The 21,910-nt window shown below is 38.8% G+C and overlaps 1 long non-coding RNA gene across 2 annotated transcripts in view; it reads right to left on the bottom strand.

Moving 5' to 3' along the window:
- LOC144229344 (uncharacterized) overlaps positions 1 to 21,910 on the bottom strand; it is a 224,298-nt gene that overhangs the window by 81,904 nt on the left and 120,484 nt on the right. For both annotated transcript variants that reach the window (XR_013334466.1, XR_013334465.1), the window contains exon 3: positions 2,416 to 2,580. This is a non-coding gene — a long non-coding RNA (uncharacterized LOC144229344). The remainder of the gene's footprint in view (positions 1 to 2,415; positions 2,581 to 21,910) is intronic.

The raw sequence follows: 21,910 nt of genomic DNA, 5'->3' as shown, positions 1-21,910 counted from the left end.
TGATATAGTGACAGCTGCACAATTCTGTAACCGTAATAAAGCCACTAAAATCATAGACTTTAAATGCATGAATTACATGATGTGTGAGTTATACTTCTACAAAGCTATTAAGCTCTTTAAAAAATCAAATGACTCAAGAAATTAAAGGTGATGATAAAGACAGTAGGCCATCCAATGTTACATTAATTTCAGGTGTACAACATAGTGATTCCACAAGTGTATACATTATGCTATCCTTACCACTAGTGTAGCTACCATCGTATAACACTATTATACTACTACTGTAATAGTAATTCTATAGTATCCTATGCCGCTCCTATTATCCCCATGACATTGATTCCATAACTGGAAGCCTATATCTCCCACTCCCCTTTGGTCATTTTCCCCATTCAATCATGTTCCTTTCCTCTGGTAACCATCAGTTTGTTCTCTGTATTTTTTATGGTTCTGTTTCTGCCTTGTTTGCTTATTCTTTTTTTTTTTTTTTTTTTTAGATTCCACATATAAGTGAAATCATATGGAATTTGTCTCCTTTGTCTGACTTGTTTCACTTGGTCCATCCATGTTGTGGAAAATGGCAAGAACTTAGCATCACTGAAGTTCTGATGAGAAAGAGATGGAGAAGGAGAGGGAAAACAAGATGGAGAGTGAACATTGGAGGGATAGGGTACATCTATCACCTATCACTTCAGAACAGTAACTTCCTAAAGTTATCTATACTAGTTTCCTGATTCTGGAATTCATAATGAGGCTAAAAGAACAGGTCATAATTCATTTCCATTTACCAAAACGTGCCTTTAAGCTTAATGTGACCTTATCTGTTCAATAAGTTGTGCAAAAATGGGGCTTTGTCCATGAGTGATGACTTCCTGGCATGACAACCAGTGTTCATGTACTTGGGTATCAGCAAGTAACTAAAGCATCTGAGGATACATAGTAGACCCTGTTTCAAAAAAAGGAATTGGATCCTATTTGTAGAATGTGGTATGGGAATCCCCCAGTAAAGCAAGATGCAAGATGAACTGATCATGCTTAGTAAAAATGGGGCACTTTGGAGAAATTTCAATTTTGACGTAGGGCAGTACAAAATATAGACCAAAGAAGAATTTGGGTCCATGTTCCTGAGCGGAGGGGCCACTAAAATTTTCCTTGGCCTGGAGCCATCCACTGGGGTCCCACTTCTTTGAGCCTTGTTACTACTAACTCTCTGATACAATTATGTATTGCACACTCCACCCCTGAGAGTTCCTTTAATTGTGCACTGCCGAAACTGTGAAACCATAGACTGGAGGGTCAGTTCAAAATATAACACCAAACTATCAGCTCAGAAGCAATTACACATATTTGTGAGGCCTGTCAGGCTTCATCCCAGCTATATAACATAGAAGGGAGTTAGAGGTATAAAGTATTATATCAGTTGAAATGCTTGAGGATGGTTTATAAAAAAAATAACTGAAGTCATTGAAGTAATTTTTCTCTAGATATCAGCATTTTGGTTCTTTAGTTCTTTGAGTGAGGTAAAAATGTGGCTAATGCTGTAAGCTAATTAATTGCTCTGTGCACAAACATTAATTACAAAGAGATAAGGTTTAATACTAGCTCTACATGGGGTGTTAAGCAGCCAGCTAGGTTTTGAAAAGAAGAAAAAGCACATTTCTTGGAAAGGAGAATGAAGAAATGAGAGTTATTGGATTTAAGCTAGGAAAATCCATCAGGATAAAGCATATCCTTGTTTCTTTACCTTTTTGATGAGATGCTGCATGATTCATGCATCTCATCCTTGCAGGGATATTAGAATTGTGACAAACACCCAGCCAAATATTCTGCATTGTGGGTGAAGGTCAAGAGTATGATTTAACCTGGATGTGGAACATCTATTTTGTCAAAGGCTTTATCTACAATCTTGGGACTTCAGCCTCCACTCTGGACCCACTTTCAAATATGGACCTCTCAAACTTGCTTAAGAAATAATTTCCTTACTTTAACTGTTATTTGACATTTAAACGCAGTCTAACACCTAACAGATATTTACCATAATTTCTGATGCAAAAAGTATTCACTACATCCTTGTTAAATGAATGAATGAATGAATGAGACAACTCAAGTGTGGCTATCAGAGTCTACACCTGCTTCACTATTGGAAGAAAACAAAGCATATATTATACAAAATGTCAAAAGGTAGATTTTGTGTAAGAATGAAAGCTTATACGATTCACTTCATAAATGAGCAAAGAGTGACTGTGTGATATCCTTTGAAAATTCTCCAGAAAGGTGGCTGGCCCAATATATATCTCTTTCTGTTGACTGAAGTTTTACATTTTGACTAATACCATATGTCTGGTTAAATAACACCACTCTTAGGCTATAATGCATGCATTTTTACAGGTGTAAATACTTCCAAGAGAAAAGACTTACCAGATACTTTCCACATCCCAAGGGTCTGAAGACTGCTTTCACAAACAAGACAACTAATGGATGAGGTTTGCTGGAGGAAGGGTGATGCAATGCCTACAGCAGGGGTTGAGAAGGGCAGATGTGGGGGTTTGTAGCAGCAGTAGGACAGCACGAGGGCACCAAAACCTGAAGATGGGAGAAAAGGAATGCACTGAACTGGAGTTTAGGAATGCGGGAGGCAGTTGCTGATGTCTTAATTATTTTTTTTAAATTTTTAAATGTTTTTTTATTTATTTCTGAGGGAGAGAGACAGCATGAGCAGAGGAGGGTCAGACAGAGAGAGAGACACAGAATCGGAAACAGGCTCCAGGCTCTGAGCTGGCAGTCAGCACAGAGCCCGACACGGGGCTCGAACCCACAAACCGTGAGATCATGACCTGAGCCGAAGTTGGCTGCCCAACCAACTGAGCCACCCAGGCGCCCCACTGATGTCTTAATTATTAAGCCGGCTGGAACAGACTGTCTTCAGAGTACAATAAGACTGCATCTTGTGTCACCCACCATTTCACCTTCTGACTATGAGTGAGAGATGACTGTAGAATATCAGCACCAAACAAGTCTTTAGAAATCACTTAAACTAATCGCTTCATTTTATAGTCCCAGTGAAGTAATTTGAACTAAGTCATACATAAGTAGTTAATGATGAGAGCCCATTGCGGCCGTGTTTTTACAGTTAATCCACATACATGCAGTTATAATTCATCTGCCTGCTTTATTCCCGAAATTTCACAGGTATGAAAATAGAGGATTTCCAAGCTGAGATGGAAGCCACCTGAAGCTGGGCCATCTTGTGTCCCAGTCTCAGTGCAGATGGTTACTCTAAAGAAACACATAAATCTAAGAATCAGAAGGAAATGATGAACACTTAATACTTTGCAGTTATTCAGAAACATACATTTGTAACATTCAGCTAACCTTCCTGAAAAAACTTTCTCACAGTCTCATCCATCACAGTATAGCTGCCCCCATTCTCTCTTCCCCTTTCTCTAATTTCCTTCAAGTTCTCCTTTGAACCCATGCTATACTGGCTTAATTTCTATCTTAATTTCTCACTTTCTGTGTTGATTTGACTCTTCAGAAGAAAAGAGAAGTATTTTTCTTACAAAATTAATTGCATTATCCATGCTTTTAAAAATTATTCTTATCACCTCTCATTTCCTACTTGGAAAACAAAACCCATTAACTGCATAGGCAAGGAAAATATTTCCTTAGTAGCTTGAGAATAATCTTATGTTACATTATAAATAGATTTTATGGCAGAAATGCAAGGATACTTTAAATACATGTAGAAAAAGCATATGATATAATTCAGCATTATTTGTGTTTAAAAATAAAAGCTCTTGGAAAAACTTAGAAGGGAACTTTCTAACCCATAAAAGGTATATACAAAAATCTATAGCAAACATCAAGGTATCTTAAAGGCAGTTTATATATGTGTGTATATATAAAATGATCCTTCACATAAAAAATGCAAGAAAATCAACAGACTATTAGATGTGTTAAAGACCAGCACATACAAATCAATAATATATTTTAAAAACTTTAAAGTTATTTATTTATTTGAGAAAGAGAGAGAGAGAATGAGCGGGGACGGGCAGAGGCAGACAGAGGGGGACAGAGGATCTGAGGTGGGCTCCGTGCTGACAACCAAGAGCCCAATGTGGGGCTTGAATTCATGAACCTTGAGATCATGACTTGAGTTGGAGCAGAACACTTAACCAACTGAGCCACCCAGGTACCCCAATAATATATTTTATACTGTAAGTTACTGATTAGAAAACGTAATTGAGAAAAAAGATAGGGTATACAACAATAAGTATAGAGCATATAGGAATCAACAAATGAAAATGTCCAATTTTATGAATAAAATTATATTAGTTGTTTTTTTAAAATTTCTATTGTTTATTTATTCTTGAGAGAGAGAGAGAGAGGAGGGGAGGGGCTGAGAGAAAGGGAGACACAGAATCTGAAACAGGCTCCAGGCTCTGAGCTGTCAGTACAGAGACCTACATGGGGCTCAAACCCACGAGCTGTGAGATCATGACCTGAGTCGAAGTTGGACACTTAACTGACTGAGCCACCCAGGCGCCCCTTATGAATAAAATTATAAAATGTTATTTAAAAACATTAAAAAGCTGAAATAATGGAGAAATAATCAGATTAAATAATCTTTAATACTGTAAAGATGTTACTTTTTCCTAAGTTCCAAAAATATAATGAAACTCCAGTTGAAATCTGAGGATATAGGGAGGTGAAATTAGACAATCTGCTTAAAATGCACATGGAAAAAGTAAAGGTTAAAAAAGAAGAAAGAAAACTTCTCAAAAAGAATCAACACCATGATATACTACAATGTAATATATACTACAATATATTACAAAGCCAAGGCAATTAAAATGATGTAGAAATGAGTCAGAGAAAGACAGACCAAAAGAACAATCTGGAAAGTTGAGAAATACACCCATATCTACAAAGCTCCCCATTTGATAATGGTGACAACATGAAGCAATAAGGAGACTGCTTGACCAACAGTGTGAAGTTTGTTTTCAATATGAAGAAAAGTAAAACTGGATTATATTCCAAATAGTAAACAAAAATAATTTTCTGATAGGTTAAAGATGAAAACATTAAGGGAAAAACTAGAAAATCATTGAAAAATATGTATATAAAATGAGAAAAAATTCTTAAATAAGACATCAAATGCAAAAAACATAAAAGAAAACATTTTGTAGATTTACCTATGTCAAAATTAGATTGTAAATAATTATACTGTGAGTGAATAAGTAATCAGACATATAATTAATAAAGGATTAATATTAATACACAACTAGTAAACGATTAGCACATAAGCAAAAGAAAGACAGTCATCTCAATAGAAAACTAGGCAAAATATAGATAGGCAATCCAAAAAGGCGAAACCAAGAACTGCTGGCATGCATGTAAAGAGATGCTCAATTTCATTAATTATCAGAGAAATTAAAATTATACTAACAATGGTACAGTACCCTATACCCATCTGATTGGTAAAAGTTAAAGTCTGATAAAATCATGTTCTGGTGGGGATGTGAAAACAGGTATTATAAACAAGTAGAGATATTCTGATATGATTTGAAAATATTTAACAAAATTCAAACATACCTAATACTCTATATGGAACCTAGATAATTTCTTACACAGATGCACATAATTATAAATGACTGGGAAGGAATATTCATCACAGTATTGCTTTTAGTAGCCAAAACCTTGAAATACCCTAAGTATCCATCAAAAATATGTTATCTAGGGGGACTGGGTGGCTCATTTGGTTAAGTGTCCAACTCTGGTTCAGGTCATGGTCTCATGGTTCATGAGTTTGAGTCTCACCTTGGGCTTGTTCTGAGAGCTCAAAGCCTGGACGCTGCTTTGGATTCTGTGACTCCCTCTCTCTCTTCCCCTCCCCTGCTCATGCTCTGTCTCTCTCTTTCTCAAAAATAAACATTAAAAACATTTTTAAAAATGTGCTACATAGAAAGTAGGAAGAGTTATGCATAAGCTAAAAGAAGTGTTCTAGATTTTTATCTAGTTATAGATTGGTCTGTATAGATGCATAGATGGGTATCAACATGGATTGGTCTCAGAAATAGATCTCAGAAAAACTACTATGTTGAAATATTAAAGTTGTAGTTTATTGTATAGAACAATACCAATAATGTGAGCTAAACAGTAAAAAGTAGGTACCTATGTTAATAAGATTGATGAAACAAAAAGAGGGAAAATATAATTAAACACAGAACAGATAACATGCACAGACTAATTAAGATACAGCTACAAAACTATTACAGTCAAATCCACATCAGTGCACCTGAATTTATATACATACATACATGTGTAGATATATTTTGTGTCACATAAGAATTTGTTAATTTTTTCAATTAAATACATGCCAGGTTTTGTTTTGTTTTTTTTTTTAATTTTTTTTTTTAATGTTTTATTTATTTCTAGGAGAGAGAGAGAGAGACATCGTAAGCAGGGGAGGGTCAGAAAGAGAGGGAGTCACAGACTGAAACAAGCTCCAGGCTCTGAGCTGGCAGTCAGCACAGAGCCCGACGCGGGGCTCGAACCCACGAACCGCGAGATCATGACCTAAGCGAAAGTCGGACGCTTAACCGACTAAGCCACCCAGGCGCCCCACATGCCAGGTTTTGTTTTAACGTGACTTCATATTTTCTTCCGTTAATTCTTCTGACAAGTAGTTGGAAGTGCACTGTTTTGTGCTTGCCCACATGGAGACTCCTTGGTTACTAGTGTGACCCACTTTCCCAGAGTTGGTATAAAAACCAGCTATAGTCTTTTCTTGTCTGCATGGTTTGTCATAATCAAGATGCTCTGGATTTCTCTTCTAAGCTAGAGATCTCATTAAGGGTTTTTCTCCACAGTTCATGTATATATATATATAAATATATCTGAGCCAAAGTCAGATGCTTAACTGACTGAGCCACTCAGGTGCCCCAGTTTTGCTCAATCTTTGATGTTTATAACCACAACAGATATTTATTGACTTTTTTTTAAGTTTATGTATTTTGAGAGTGAGAGAGCATGTGCACACACACACAGGAGGAGAGGCAGAGAGAGAGAATCCCAAGCAGGCTGAGAGAATCCCATGCTGTCAGCTGAGCCCGATGCTGGGCTTGAACTCACAAACCATGAGATAATGACCTGAGCAGAATTAAGACTTGAAAGCTTAACTGTCTGAGCCACCCAGGGGTCACCTCTATTGACTTTCTTAAAACAGATATATTTTTTTGAGTTCTTACAATAGTGATATCTATTGAAAGAGAACCCTTTGGAGGGCAGATCTTTCCCTTTCTCTATAGGATGTGCTTAATCCTTTGGTTTATGAGTTCACAAGCAAGGGACATACAACCACCTGGGATGGTCTATTCGTATTACATATGACTTCTCCAGGAGGGAGTAGTTTGTCTCACCTAGACAAAGCCTTTGGTAACTCACTTCCTTAAAATTAGAGAAAACACCACAGTAGAAATTGCATTGAAATTCACTTTCTTTTTCTGTAATTCAGCCAGATTTAGAGGATCCAGATAGTGTTTTGGGATTGTTGTACCAATTTCCCCATTTCTCCTCTGAACTAATATCTACTGTGAATAAATGAAGTTGCCAGGGAAGTATGGGAAGCTGGTAGATTGTCCCAGGGTGTCCATATGACAACAGTGGTTTCCTACACTACATCTGTCCACAAAGTCTTTCTTTCTTTAATTATTTTAATGTTTATTCATTTTGGAGAGACAGAGACAACAGAGTGTGAGTGGGGGAGGGGCAGAGAGAGAGAGGGAGACAGAATCCAAATAGGCTACAGGCTCTCAGCTGTCAGCACAGAGTCCGACACAGGGATCCAACTCACTGACCATGAGATCGTGACCTGAGCTGAAGTAGGACGCTCAACTGACTGAGCCACCCAGGCGCCCCATGTCCACAAAGTCTTATACCACAAGACCCCATCCTGGATCAGGACCTCCAATCTCTATTACATCTTGGTGGGTCAAAAGCATGAGTTGAGTGTGAGACAAGGCTGATTTTCCACACTGACTTTCCCTCTGTTTTCAAACTGTGTTCATGGGCTATAAAATGAGAATAATAATAGTAATACAATAATAATTCTCATATTACAGGGCCAAAAAGCAGTATGGCTTAGTTCCTATGAGTTTGGGCACAGGTTCATTTGATCTTGGAGTCAATTATCAGAAATGTTTTACTAATTGTGTTTTCCTGGACAAGTTGATTAACTTCTCTTTATGTTTATTCCTATCTGCAAAACAAGGATAATTTAAAAGTACCTATATTATATGTGGTTGTGAGGGTGAAATTAGATAGCTCAAGTAAACTTGTTAACAGAGGGCCTGACACATAATTAGAGTTCAATAAATGCTGGCAAAATTATTACTATGGCTGTTGTGAAAATTGAAATGATGGCTATTTATGCAAATCACTGAGTTATACTTGGTGCCGAATAGACACTCAATAAATATTATCTCTCTTCTTAGCGATGAAAAAAGTGTGTATCTAATTTGCATAGGACTTGAAAGGGTGCTATCTCAAAAAATATCAAAGGAAAACAAAACAACTCTCCTATCCTAAGGGATGATATAGTCACATTTGCCAGAAAGTTTTGTAGACAGCCCTCTCATCAAGATACCTCAGTCTTCACTAAGAAAACAGCTAACATTTTGTAACAAGAGAAAGATGGTTCAAAGTCTTCAAAGAAGGATCTAAAGGAATGAGATGGACACATCAGAATTGTCCTTTGCCTCTCCCACATTTCTTGCAGATACTCTTCAGTCAAGTAACAGGGAAAAAAAGAGTCTGATATTTTGTTTCATGAGTGAACAGAGCCAGTCTGGTTTGACCTTAAACACTGAGAAGAATAAACAGCCTCTCCCAGACAAAGGGGAGACACTGTTGGCCAGCACCACCCATAAGAAAATGAATAGGTGCAACCTGAGCCAGAGATGGAGAGCAGAGAGGAATGAGAAATAGGAGAGGTAGGTATTGTCATGATAACTCTTTCAGATGTGGGTTAGTGTTTGAGCTCATAAAGTCCTTTCAAATAAATTCCCTGTTCCTGGCAAAGCTTCTTATTTAATGAGAAAGTCCAGATCTCCCTCCTCTGACTCCCAAGGTAGCCAACTGAAGGACAACTCAAGTTGTCCCCTGTTGAGACTGCTTCACAGGCATTACTTTGACTTTACTCAAGGAGGAAGTGACAGTGGACAGATGAGAAGTGAACAGTGGGAAAAAGTCTATATCAACAGAGAAAATAATATTCTAGGTATTCTAATGTCTACTAAGACATTAGTAGGGAAAACAGGAACAGATAGCATTTGATCCTTATCAGGGTTCCAGTGTTCCATTCAAGGATCACCTGCCCCAGACTGTGGCTTGGGCCAATGGTAATCATCTTCCATATTGGTATCCTCAGTGAGAGAGATAAGAACTTCAAGCATAAGAGCTCTACTCAATGGCCAGTCAGGAGTCAGATCAGTCCTGAACATGTACTCTTTTATTCATTTATATAGCATCCAAAAACTGTACTATGTACCAATCTCTTTGCCAAGAGTGAAGGACTTAATGATGAATGAGTCTCTGTTCTCATGAATCTTACAACCTAGTGTAGAGGGTAGATATAGAAATAGATAATCCTGTAAGCCAGGATTAAGGCAGGTATAAACCTAGAAATATGCACAAAGTTTACTACAATCCAGAACAGGGGATTCAACACAGTTGAGACGGAAGAGGAAGGAGCGAAAGTAGTTTCATGGAAGGCATATTGTAATATGTAGCATTTCATATTCAAGACTAAAGTCAAGAGAAGTAGACCAGGGGCTATAGAATGACATTTTAGAAAGAAGGAAGAGTAAAGCAGTCAGAGAAGTCAGGAAAGATGTTGCACAAGAACTGGTGCTACCAAAGAGCAAAGCGGCAGGGAGGAGCAAAAGATGACTCTAAGAGGCAAGGAGAGTCAGATGACAAGGGGCCTGAACTTTATGCCAAAGTAGTGAGGAGTCAAATTATTTTAGCAGAAGAAGAGTGACATGGTAAGATATATTTATTTATTTCTGAGAGAGACAGTGTGAGCAGGGGAGGGTCAGAGAGAGAGGGAGACACAGAAGCTGAAGCAGGTTCCAAGCTCTGAGTTTGCTGTCAGCAAAGAGCCTGATGCAGGGCTTGAACCCATGAACTGTGAGATCATGACCTAAGCTGAAGTTGGACGCTTAACTGACTGAGCCAACCAGGCGCCCCAACATCATAAGATTTCTATGTCAGAAAAATCTCTCTAGAAACAACAAAGAACATAGATTGGTGGAAGGCATGGCTGAAAGCAGAGAATACAGGTAGGAGAATAATGCAGTAGTTTATGGAGAAATTATCAGGGCCTAAACCAGTTGCAGGTAGGAGAATTTAAAAGAAGGTATAGATCTAATGAAATTTAATACATTTAGGAGGTAAAATATTCAGGTTTGTTGTGATTGGTTGGAAGGAGTTTGTGATGGTGTACCAAATGAAGTAGCGAATGCAGAAAGAATTATCCTGATTGGTTGCCATACGCAAACCAGTCTTCTCACACTGAATGAATTCTATACCGTCCTTCCCCATCAGAGAAAGGAGAAAGGATGAGATTTCCTGGATGGTGTTCCCTTGCTCCTGGAGGGGGTCTAGGATCTATTGTTAAAAATACATATTTTTCTCAGTCAGAAGAGATAAATACCATATGATTTCACCCATCTGCCAAATTTAATAAACAAAACAAAGAAAAAAGAGACAAATATAAAAAGCCTAGACTCTTAAATATAGAGAACATGCTGACGGTTGCCAGAGGAGAAGTGGGTAGGGAGATAGGTAAAATAAGTGAAGAGAATTAAGAGCACACTTATGGTGATGAGCACTGAGTAATGTATAGAATTGTTGAATCACTGTATTATACACTTGAAATTAATATAACACTGTATGTTCATTCTACTGGGAATTTTTTTTAAAAACTACAAGGATTCAAAAGGAAAAAAACATTTTTATGTCTATGCAGTAGAATATTATTCACAAATAAAAAGGAATGTGCTATCAAGCCATGAAAATTCTGGGAGAAACTTTAAGTGAAAGAAGCCAATCTTCAAAGGTTATATACTGTATGACTGCAACTTCATGGTATTCTGGAAAAGGCAAAACTATGAATACAGTGAAAAGATCAGTAGTTGCAAGGACTGGGGAAGAGTGAGGAAGGAGTGAACAGGTGGAACACAGAAAAATTGTAGCATGGTGTAATTAATCTGTATACTATAATGGTAGATACATGCCATTACGCATTTATCAAAACCTATGGACTACACAACACAGAATGAACTTTAGTATAAACTATGATCTGTAGTTCATAATAAAGTATCAACACTGGCTAATCCATCATAAGAAGTATATTACTAATACAAGATGTTAATAGTAATAGAAACTATGTGTTGTGTGTGTGTATGGAGGGGTAGGAAGTGAAAAAGTATATAATAACTCTCCATATTTTATGCTCAACTTTTCTGTAAGCTTAACCATCTTTTTAAAAAAGTCAATTAATAAAAATATGTATTTATTGCCACATCTGCTTCTTAATTTATGGAAAACTGCTAGTGTAGGGTAGCCTCAGTTCAACCCCAATATGACTTAGTTCCCTAGTTTCTCTGGAATACATTTATTGGAATAATATGTGGAAAACACAAATCATGTGAAATTTTGTTTCAGTTCTGGAAAAGTTCTTCAAGCTTTAGGGCCCATAAATCCTCGATTTGTTTGATTATTCATTATTACATCAGAAGTGTACCTTTTATTACTATTGATATGTCCATATAACCCTAGAATTCAGCTATTACTTCTTCCTCACTTATCTCATATTTGCTGCTTTGTGCATTACGATCTCCAAGATGAAAAGCAGGGGCAATTTATTACATTTGGGATTTCTAATTTCTCCCATCACTGGTTTGGCAGTGGGCTCTGAAACAGAGCAACCTCTTAGAATCCAGAAAGGAGAATTAATCTATAAAAATTTAATTAACCTGTACCATGTTCATTGAGTCCTCTCGAAACTTAATCAGAGTTTTCTTAACTTATTAGCCGCTTCGCCTATTTTGCATCTTGTAGCCTGTGACGATGGCACTAAACAAACAGAATAACGCTGACAGGCTAAACAAACTAATCGGGTACATTCAAGGTTTGGATCCTTCCATCACTTGCTAAAGACATTCACATAAATTGCACCTGTGAGTTGCAGAAGCAAGGCTCTGAATGCTGGTAAGCTGTGAGGTTAAGCCATCACACCCTGCCTGATACGGGAATTACAGGAATTCACCAAGTAGATGTATTGCCTGCTCTACTCCTGAATTACTGTGTCCACTCAGAGAAAGCACCACACTCTCGGAAATCAGACTAGGGACCTCATATAATAGAGCTTATCTCAGAGCCAGTATTCACAACAAAGCTGTTGAAGAAGCTGTTAAGAAGGACTCCGGATTATTCCAAGCACTTGAAATAAAGATCTCTGTTGAGAGATCTATATAGAATCAGCGGTTCTTACACTGGATAAGTTACTCAGTGATTTCATGTTCAAAACTATTTTTAAATGTTTTTTATTTTTTATTTTTTTACGTCTTTTTATTTTTGAGACAGAGACAGAGAGCAAACGGGGGAGGGGCAGAGAGAGGGGGAGACACAGGATCTGAAGCAGGCTCCAGGCTCTGAGCTAGCTGTCAGTACAGAGCCTGACATGGGGCTCGAACCCACGGACTGTGAGAACATGGCCTGAGCCGAAGTCTGACACTTAACTGACTGAGCCACCCAGGCATCCCAAAACTATTTTTAACTACCAACTATGCCTCAGGCAGATTTGTGGAGAGCACATCTGTAGGAAGACAGGGTAGATTCATTTTTGGATGTTGGGAGTTTGAGATGCCTACAGTATATTTCAGTGGAGACGCCTAGCAGGCAGATGGTACTGAAGCTCTAGAGAGAGTTTTGACTTGAAGATAAGGTTAGTGATATCAGCGTCTAAGGAGGAGTTGGGTCTTTTGATATAACAGGAAGAGAGAGGGAGAGGAAGAGAGAGAGAGAGAGAGAGACAGAGCGCAAGCAATGGACTGAGGAAGAAGCTGGGGGAACACTTATGTTGTGAAGATAATCAAAGGAAGAACAGGAAGAAGACCCCCAAGGAGAAGGTGAAATGGAGCAATCAGAATTGAGGAGAGGAAAAGATGAGTGATGTCAAATAAGTCAGATTTTAGGGTGGAGTGAAGTGTCTGAATGTTGTAGCAGCATCAAGAATGATCATGACAGACTGGTTTTGGAATAATGAGGTCATGAGTGACCTTTGGGAAAGCAGTTTCATGAAGTGATAGAAGCTGGAAATGGATTAGAGAGATTTAGAGCTCAAGTGGAAGATAGATGAGTAACTATTTCCAGTTACTTATTTGTTTCCAGTAAGTGTGGACAATCTGTCTCAGAATTTGACTTTAAGGGGAAAAAAAGAAAAAGGAAAGAGTGGAAATCAGAGAAAGGGGTTATATAAAACAATGAGTAGGTAAAAGATAGATGATAGGTAGATGAGAGAGAAAGAGAGAGAGAGAGAGAGAGAGGAGATAGATTTTGGGAGAGAATGAATTTGTAGTGTCTCCAATCTGCATGGTTGTATGATTTGCCTCAGCAGTCTGGGAATAGGTGTAGAGAAAACTAACAAGTTGTATTAATCCAAGCCTTGGTTGCAGCATAGGTGACAAAGAGCTTTAAGTGTAAAGGAGAGAAAATAATAAAATAAACTATGAGGTCTAGCTGAGGATAGTAGAAGGTTAAATACTGGTGGGGAATTAAAGTAATATGGAGACTATAGGTCTTGAGAGAGTCACAGGATTAGCTTTTTAGAAATTTCTTTCATAATTCCTGCTTAAATATAAAAGAATAAGGGGACACTATTAGTACCAGTTTAGGACTTAAGAAATTAATGTCTTAGCAAGCTTCTGGAATCACAGAATTGTTTGGTCCTGTGGTTTTGGGAAGAACCTCTGAACAAAGTACTGTAAAGAGAGCAGTGCTTTCCTTGATAGGGGTAGGATGTAGAGAGAAATATTTTATTTTGTATATATGTGTTTCCCATTTATCATTCAACTTTCAGATGCAGTAAGCTGCAGGAACATGGGGTCTGTTTTACTTACTGCAGTATCCACAATGCTTAGTACAGTGCCTGGTTCATTGCAGGCACTCAGGTGCACAATAAATGCACTGAATGTGTGCATGGACAAATGAGAGCTTCAAGTGAGAACAAGTGGACATGCTTAATAAGCAAAAGTCATAGGTCATATTGAACTTCTATCCCAGCAGGAATGCTCTTTCATGACTCTTAAAGCCTTTGTTTCCTGACCCATAATGTTGATGGAAGTGCTTTGAAAGTCTGAAAAGGTAATAGTGCTATATAAATTAAAAGAGATCAGAGGAAAGAGCTCTGTGATTTAGGAAATCAGATAATTCAGCATTCTCCATTCTTCAACTAGATAGAGACAATACCATTACTGTCTCTGCTGTGGGGAATGTTCCTTAAAGTTTGTATATGTTTATATCTTTAACTCTCAGTTAGATTTATAAAACCTGAGCCTAGAAGTTAGGTCAACGTCTTCCCCTTTCCCTCCCCACTATTCCTAGAAATCTATTAGTAAGTGATAACAGTTCTACTATTTACTATTTTTTTAAGTACAGTATAAAGAAAGGCAGAAAAAATAGAAGTCAACATTCCTGCCTTTGGAAACTTACAATTCTGTTCAGGGAAACAAGATTCACATCCTGAAACATTTGGCAGAGTGTATGATTAAACACTCAGTAAATCCAGGTAGTATTTTAGGAATCTCATGGAGGATGACAGAGATCCTAAGAGGATGTCATAAAGCATCAGTAGAATTTGGATATACAGAGAGGTGGGGATGGAGGGTAGGTTCCCTTAATGTTCTCAGAGTCTATAATTTGTAGTTTCATTCCGTTCCTCTGCTACTAACCAGCTACCCACATCAGTATTTGCCAGTTAAAGGGCTCTTTTTTTTTTTTAATGTTTTATTTATTTCTAGCAGAGAGAGAGAGAGAGAGAGAGAGACAGCGTAAGCAGGGTAGGGTCAGAGAGAGAGGGAGTCACAGACTCTGAAACAGGCTCCAGGCTCCGAGCTGGCAGTCAGCACAGAGCCCGACGCGGGGCTCGAACCCACGAACCGCGAGATCATGACCTAAGCGAAAGTCGGACGCTTAACCGACTAAGCCACCTGGGCGCCCCTAAAGGGCTCTTTACGAAGTCACTTTGGGCATCGCACATGCAGGGGCAGAAACAGAGGTACAGTTAGGAAAAAACACTGTGTGTGTGTATATGGAGGTTGGAATCAAAAAACTAAGGGAGCCAGCCAAGTGGAGAAAAGCACTTTTTCCATTGATTGGAAGGAGGAATTGGCACTACTTCATTCATCCGTGGCCTTTTACTTCTGGCCTAGAGCTGGCATTTAATTTGAATTTTATTAACACATGAAATCTAATGCAGCAACTTGATTCTTCCAATTCAGGGTGCTTAATTAAAAAAAAAAAAGAAGCTAGCAAGTTGAGTAAGTGGCTTCACAGAGACGACAGGGTTTCTTCTCAGCAAGGTAAGTGTCAAGCCCACCAGCATTTGAACTAGATTAGCTCTCTTGGATCTCAGGTCTTGGACTGGAACTATATATACAATCAGCTTTCTTGGGTTTCTCACTTTCCAAAGACAGATATTAGAACTAGTCTGTCTTCATAATTGAGTGCCAATTCCTTATAATACATACATGTGTGACACATGCACACACGAGCACACACACACACACACACTATTAAGCTCTGTGGTTCTATCTCTGTAGAGACTTTTCTTTCTTGTAATCAAAAGTTACCTTCAGGAAGGCTCCGAAATAGTTTGTATCAAATACTCACGTATTTTCTCAACCAGGGGGATTTGCTTTCACTACCTCTCTTATTCTGGTATACAAGACTTCAGTAAGCCAGTGAGGAGATGTCTTTTCAATATTTCTTTGCCTAATGAAAGCAGATATGTGCTTCACCTACTAATCAGACTGCGTCTGTAGGAAAGTAATGATTACCTTGGTAAAAACATGTCACTGCTGGGTTCTTTGAAGACACAAATGGGGCAGAAATCTTGAGGAGGCAGCTCTTTCCCCATCAGACAGAACTATACATACTCATACACGAAGAATCTATATACAAGCAGGATGTTTCCCTTTTCATGTGTTAGGATAAACATTTTTGGTTCTTTTTACAATTTTGTAATGTTTATTTATAACAGAGAGAGACAGAGTGCAAGAGGTGGAGGGGCAGAGCGAGAGGGAGTCACAGAATCCAAAGCAGGCTCTAGGCTCTGAGCTGTCAGCACAGAACCCAACACAGGGCTCGAATCATGAGATCATGAGATCATGGCCTGAACTGAAATAGGACACTTTACCGACTGAGCCACTCCTGGTTCTTTTAATAGTTTCTCCCACATCATCTTTGAGGAATTTAGTCACCCCCAGGACATCCTAAAGATTGTCAATGTCTTCTAAATTCATCACCAGAATTAAATAGATACTCCTATGCAGCCAGCCCCTCCCAGTGAAATGATGAGCTCCTTTATGTGGACATTTTTGTTCCAGAACAGCCTAAAACTAGTGTCATTTTGATATCTACCGTAACCTGCTCTTCAGTCCTTCAGATCATATTTGTATAAAGTACTATTCATTTTTTGACTATTCTTTGCTTTTCTTTGCGATATTTGCTAGTTTTATTTTATTTTATTCTATCTTCCTTTTCTTATTCCTAATGAAACTGGAAATAAAGCAGGAAATTGCATTTCATAACACATTATAATCACTGATTTTAGCAAAGTCTTCCTCTTATTTTGTTTTCTACTTATACCTCATCTTCACTCCCTTTTCTCCCTACACAGAGGCACCCACACTAATGTGTTTGTTGTGAGTGATTCAACCCATATGTCCTTGAAAAATTGTGTTATCTTGTATGTGTATTTTAAATTTATATAAATGGTTATATGTCAATTCTATTTTAATTTGCCTCCAGTTGATGTCAATTTCCTCTGCAAAGTATTTTCCAACTCTACATTCTCTGTGCTTTAGAGCTCCTTATTGTCTATATTATTTATTGGATTCATAATATATTTGCCTGATACTGCTTTCCCTATGAGCCAGAGTGTAAGCTCCTGGAGGAGAGGGACTGTAGTATTTTTTGCTCAGCACCAAAACCGTTTTTCACATATTGCTTAATGCATTCATATTAAATAAGTGAATGGAAATGCCCAGGGAAACTAGGCAGCCAATTTATGTTCCTAAATTTTTTCATCTGCAACACTTCTCCTCCTGAATCAGAAATTGGCCCATGCATCTCCATGAAAACATTTATATTCTGAACCTCTTCTAGGTAAAACCTAAAGTGTGACTCAATACTGCAACACCACTGATGTCACCAGGGGCCTCATGCATGCAAACAGGTGTCTCAAAAAGGAGGTCAGCTCTTAGAGCTTACTCAAGAAAGACCCATCAGCTTTTGATGAGTGAGGGAATGCTGCCAAGTAGCCTAGGAGAAAGCTTTGGGGGATAAATCAAAGAAAAGTCGAAGTGCAGAGAAAAGGAAAGGTGAGAAAGAACTCAGACAGGTAAGCGGTGACATTTGGGTTGTTGCAGGAAGCAGGCTCCTGTGGACCTTACCATTACTCCACCACTGTGTAAGAGAAAACAAAGGTTATTATACTAGGGAATTCCGATGAGAAGCCAGTGCTCACCCCAGTGTGATACTGACCAGACTGAGGCCATTGTCCCCACTCAGAAATGCTCCAGCTGAACAAAGGGAAGGATTATGGGAGCCAATATGTTTTTGTTAAATTCTTGTACTGAATCCAGAGTTGCTCAGGGAATCAAAGCTCAGTTTGTTAACTCTGATCCTCAATTCAATCCAAAATTCAGGACATTGTTTTGTCTTTTCATTTCCATCATTCATTTGCTGTGTAAGTCTGAAAACACCCAGTTCCATCTGGGCCTCGGTGACTTACCCTGGGAAATGGGATACTTGTACTTACCACACCCCTGCTTCTAAAGACACAGTGGGAAAATTAATTGGAAAATTTAAAAGAAAGCTTCATCTTTCAGTCTCTCAGAGACAATCTGGCATTACAACTGATCACCTAGGTGATGATTCAAGCCATTCAATTCTTGCTGTTCTGTGTGCACTCTCTCTCAGCTCGCCTCTGAAAGAAAAACCAGCCAGTAAAGCATCGGCTGGAACTCTCTCAGCTCTCAGTGACTACAGAGTGAAATATAGCTCTCAGCATAGAAAATGTCCTTCTAGTGCTCCAATAAATAGCATTCCACTTTCAGCCCCAGGGAATTCAGTGCGGCCCTAGTTAGCCCTCACTGCACTATCACCAGTGCTTCTTTGGGCGGCAGAAATGATTTATGGAGGCAAATAGCCATTCCAAACTTTAATTAAGCATGTAAGGAACCATTATTTTTTTAAAGGGCACCAGTCAAGAAAAATGACTGCTGACCCTATAGAACACTAATTATCTTTCCAACATTTTATCTTATCTCCTTGTTTTTCATCAAGATGAGCTGAGATATTGAGTCCATCAGCCATCCCCAGTAGGTGAGCTCCACCTACCCAAACCCCTGGTTATCTGCCCGTGAATTTACTACTCAATCCTGTTACTAATCAACAATCTCACTCTCTCTCTTTTTTTCTCTCTCCCTCTCTCTCTCTCCCCCTCTCTCTCTGTGTCTCTCTTTGTCTCTTTCTCTCATCTTTGCAGTACGAGATCTTGGCTGTCATGGCAATAGGAACCATGGCAATGCATAGGTAAATAGTTTTCTCTTTGAACAAGTATGTGAAGAAATAAAAATAAATATAGATGACACATGGGCCAGACCTCCCCAGTGTCCAAGTTACTGCCTTGGGAGGAAACTATTTGCAAATGATACAGTCAAACTACCTGACAAATTAGTGAGTCTTTATGCATATTCACTTCCTTAGGGGAAAGGTTAGAATTAAGAGCAAAAGAAGGGGCTGGCAGCCACACATCTGAGTAAATAGAAGTATATCAAATCTTAGGGTACAAATTGTCCATACTCAGTGGTGGGAAATGTTTTCCTAAACTCTTATGGTTTAGGGAAGAAACAGGCAAAGGAAGGGAAATAGGAGAAGGTGGATGCCTGGAAATTTTGGAGTTCAAGTACCAAATAAGTAATATATTATCATTTCTACTTCAGCAAGACAGACCCAGGTATGAGGCAGAAGGCTAGAAAGTACTTTATAAGTAAGAAGATGGAGGGTATCCTACATGCACCTTCTCTACTTTTCCCCCTCTCCTGGAGATTTCTTTGAGACCAACATACACCTGACAGCCTTCTGGGACATTCACACTTGTTATGATGTCTTGACTTTAAATATTTCAGCATAGACAGTGTAACACAATACATATTCTAGTTAGTTTACAATTTAACTCTCTAGTCAGTTGTTGCTTGAATTAAGAATTCATGGCTTAAGGGTAGTTAGCTGGCATCATATCAAAAAGGACCATACTCCAGGGGTGTTGTTTTAGTGCTTCTGCTATTTGTACTTGATCAATAACCAATGCTCTATTAATCAACACACAGAATGTCGGGGGGGGGGGGTTAATAATGAAAAATGGTAGTCACTGACCAGTCTGGTAAAAAGGGCTCTCTTTGGCTTGGTTTTTAAATGACTACATACCCAGACCAAGATCTGGATTAGAGTGAGGCAAGCTAGGAGCCCAGGGTGCAAAAAAGTTAAGGAAATGCTCATTTTTAGTGTCATGCAAGTGCATGGTGGATGCCTGAGAGTAAATAATGTCTTAACTTGCCTTACTTGTCTCACTCTAGTCCCCACCCTGATCAGCCTTTTGTTTAGGCGCCTTTCTGATTTTTGATACTGCCTGTAAGGCACCAAATCCTGTCTCTGGAAAGTTGCTGTGTTGGCCACAATTGAATCTTTCATGTAATGTGAGAGCATTAGAAAGGCAACAACACTGGAATCTCACCAAGCTTAGGGGACAGTTTATACTATCTGTTTTGTGCCTGTCTGCATGCACATCTATATGCTGAGCGGTTTTGGTGTGAGACATTAAAAAAAAAAAACAAAACCTTCTTTTAAATGTTTGTTTATTTTTGAGAGAGGAGAGAAAGAGAGAGTAGGGGAGAGGCAGAGAGGGAGACAACAGAATCCAGGCAGGCTCCAGGCTCTGAGCTGTCAGCACAGATTTCAACAGGGGCTTGGACTCATGAACCGCGAGATCATTGCCTGAGCTAAAGTCAGACGCTTAACTGACTGAGCCACCCAGGTGTCCTGAGACTTTTTTTTTTTAATGTTTATGTATTTATCTCTTTTTAAATGTTGATTTATTTTTGAGAGTGAGAGAGCACACACACATGGGAAAGGTGAAGAGGGGCAGGCAAAGGATCCAAAGTGGGCTTTGCACTGAGAGCAGAGAGCCTGATGCAGGGTTTAAACTCATGAACCATGAGATCATAACCTGAGCCAAAGTCGGACACTTAACTACTTAACCAAATGAGCCACCCAGGTACCCCAAATGTTTATTTTTGAGGTGGGAGGGGAGAGATCGTGCACAAGCAGGGAAGGGGCAGAGAGGGAGAGAGAGACAGAGACAGAGACAGAGGATCCTAAGCCGGCTCTCCCAGCAGATAGCCCAATGCAGGGCTTGAATTCATGAACTGTGAGATTATGACCTGAGCTGAAGCTGGGCATTTAACTGACTGAGCCACCCAGGTGCCCGAGACATTATTTTTTAATAATCAGATGGCAAGATTGTGGAGCTTGCTAGTATAAGCTAGTAAGGAGTAAGGGAGAGGCTAGTCTTTACCTACCTCAATCTTTTGGTGTCTACTGTTGTTTACCTGAAAGAACCTAAACGTTGTGCTTGATTGAAATAACTTTAGTCCTCCCCAACAATTACTGTGTTCCCTTGGTTAGACAGTAGACAAATCAAAATCACCACCAGCTCATTAGATATGGGGTTCACTTCATCTGCCAAGCCCCTGACTTGGAATTAAAATTAGGAAGGGAGGCGAGCTGATTGAATGTGCTATTCATGTTGACATTTTCAACATAAGAAAAATCAGGGGAAATTAAAAGCAACAAAAGTGGCTGGTTGATAAAGAGAGATCAGTAAGTCTTTCAGATTCTGAATCTATAGTACACACTAAATCCTGTCTGGTCTCAAAAATAATTCCTCTTAGTGGAGAACAGAACTTTTGATAGGTTTTATTGTATATGGTCACAAACAGCTGGGTCTTCCCAAAGCCAAATCTATGACTAAGCTGGGCTCAAGTGTTGAAAGGATACCCTCCACTCTCAGACTTTGGGAGATTCCACTGAGCTGGGCCTCCTACATGAAAATAAACCCTCTGGTCCCTCCTTATGTTCTCATCTAGTTTCCCTGTAAAGTCATACCTTTAAGTAGTGTTCAGGACCCTGAAAGGGATCAGTTTGTAGTCAGTCAGAATTTAGCCTCTGATGGAAAGTTAGTTATCAATTAATGGAAAAAGTTAGATGAAGTCTGAAGCCTTGGGACTGAAAAATCACCATCCTGAATAGCAGCCAAGTATACTGAGTGCTTAAAAAGGCACTTTTTAAGCTTACATATAGCATCTTATTTAATGTTTATAATCCTCTGACACAGATATAGACTGTATGCTATATGTGACAGAATATCCTCACTTCACAGAATTGGAAATAAAGTCACAAAGAGGCTGAATAACTTGCTCAAATTTTCATAGCTGGTAAGCAATGCAATCAGAATGTATGCTGTCTGGCTGTAGAGCCCCCACTCTTTTTTTTTTTTTTTTTG

The sequence above is a fragment of the Crocuta crocuta genome, unplaced genomic scaffold (genome assembly GCF_008692635.1).
Source record: "Crocuta crocuta isolate KB4526 unplaced genomic scaffold, BGI_CrCroc_1.0 scaffold263, whole genome shotgun sequence".
NCBI classification, from domain to species: domain Eukaryota; kingdom Metazoa; phylum Chordata; class Mammalia; order Carnivora; family Hyaenidae; genus Crocuta; species Crocuta crocuta.
The sequence above is the reverse complement of the archived record's forward strand: the minus strand, read 5'-3'. Positions and strand labels throughout refer to the sequence as shown.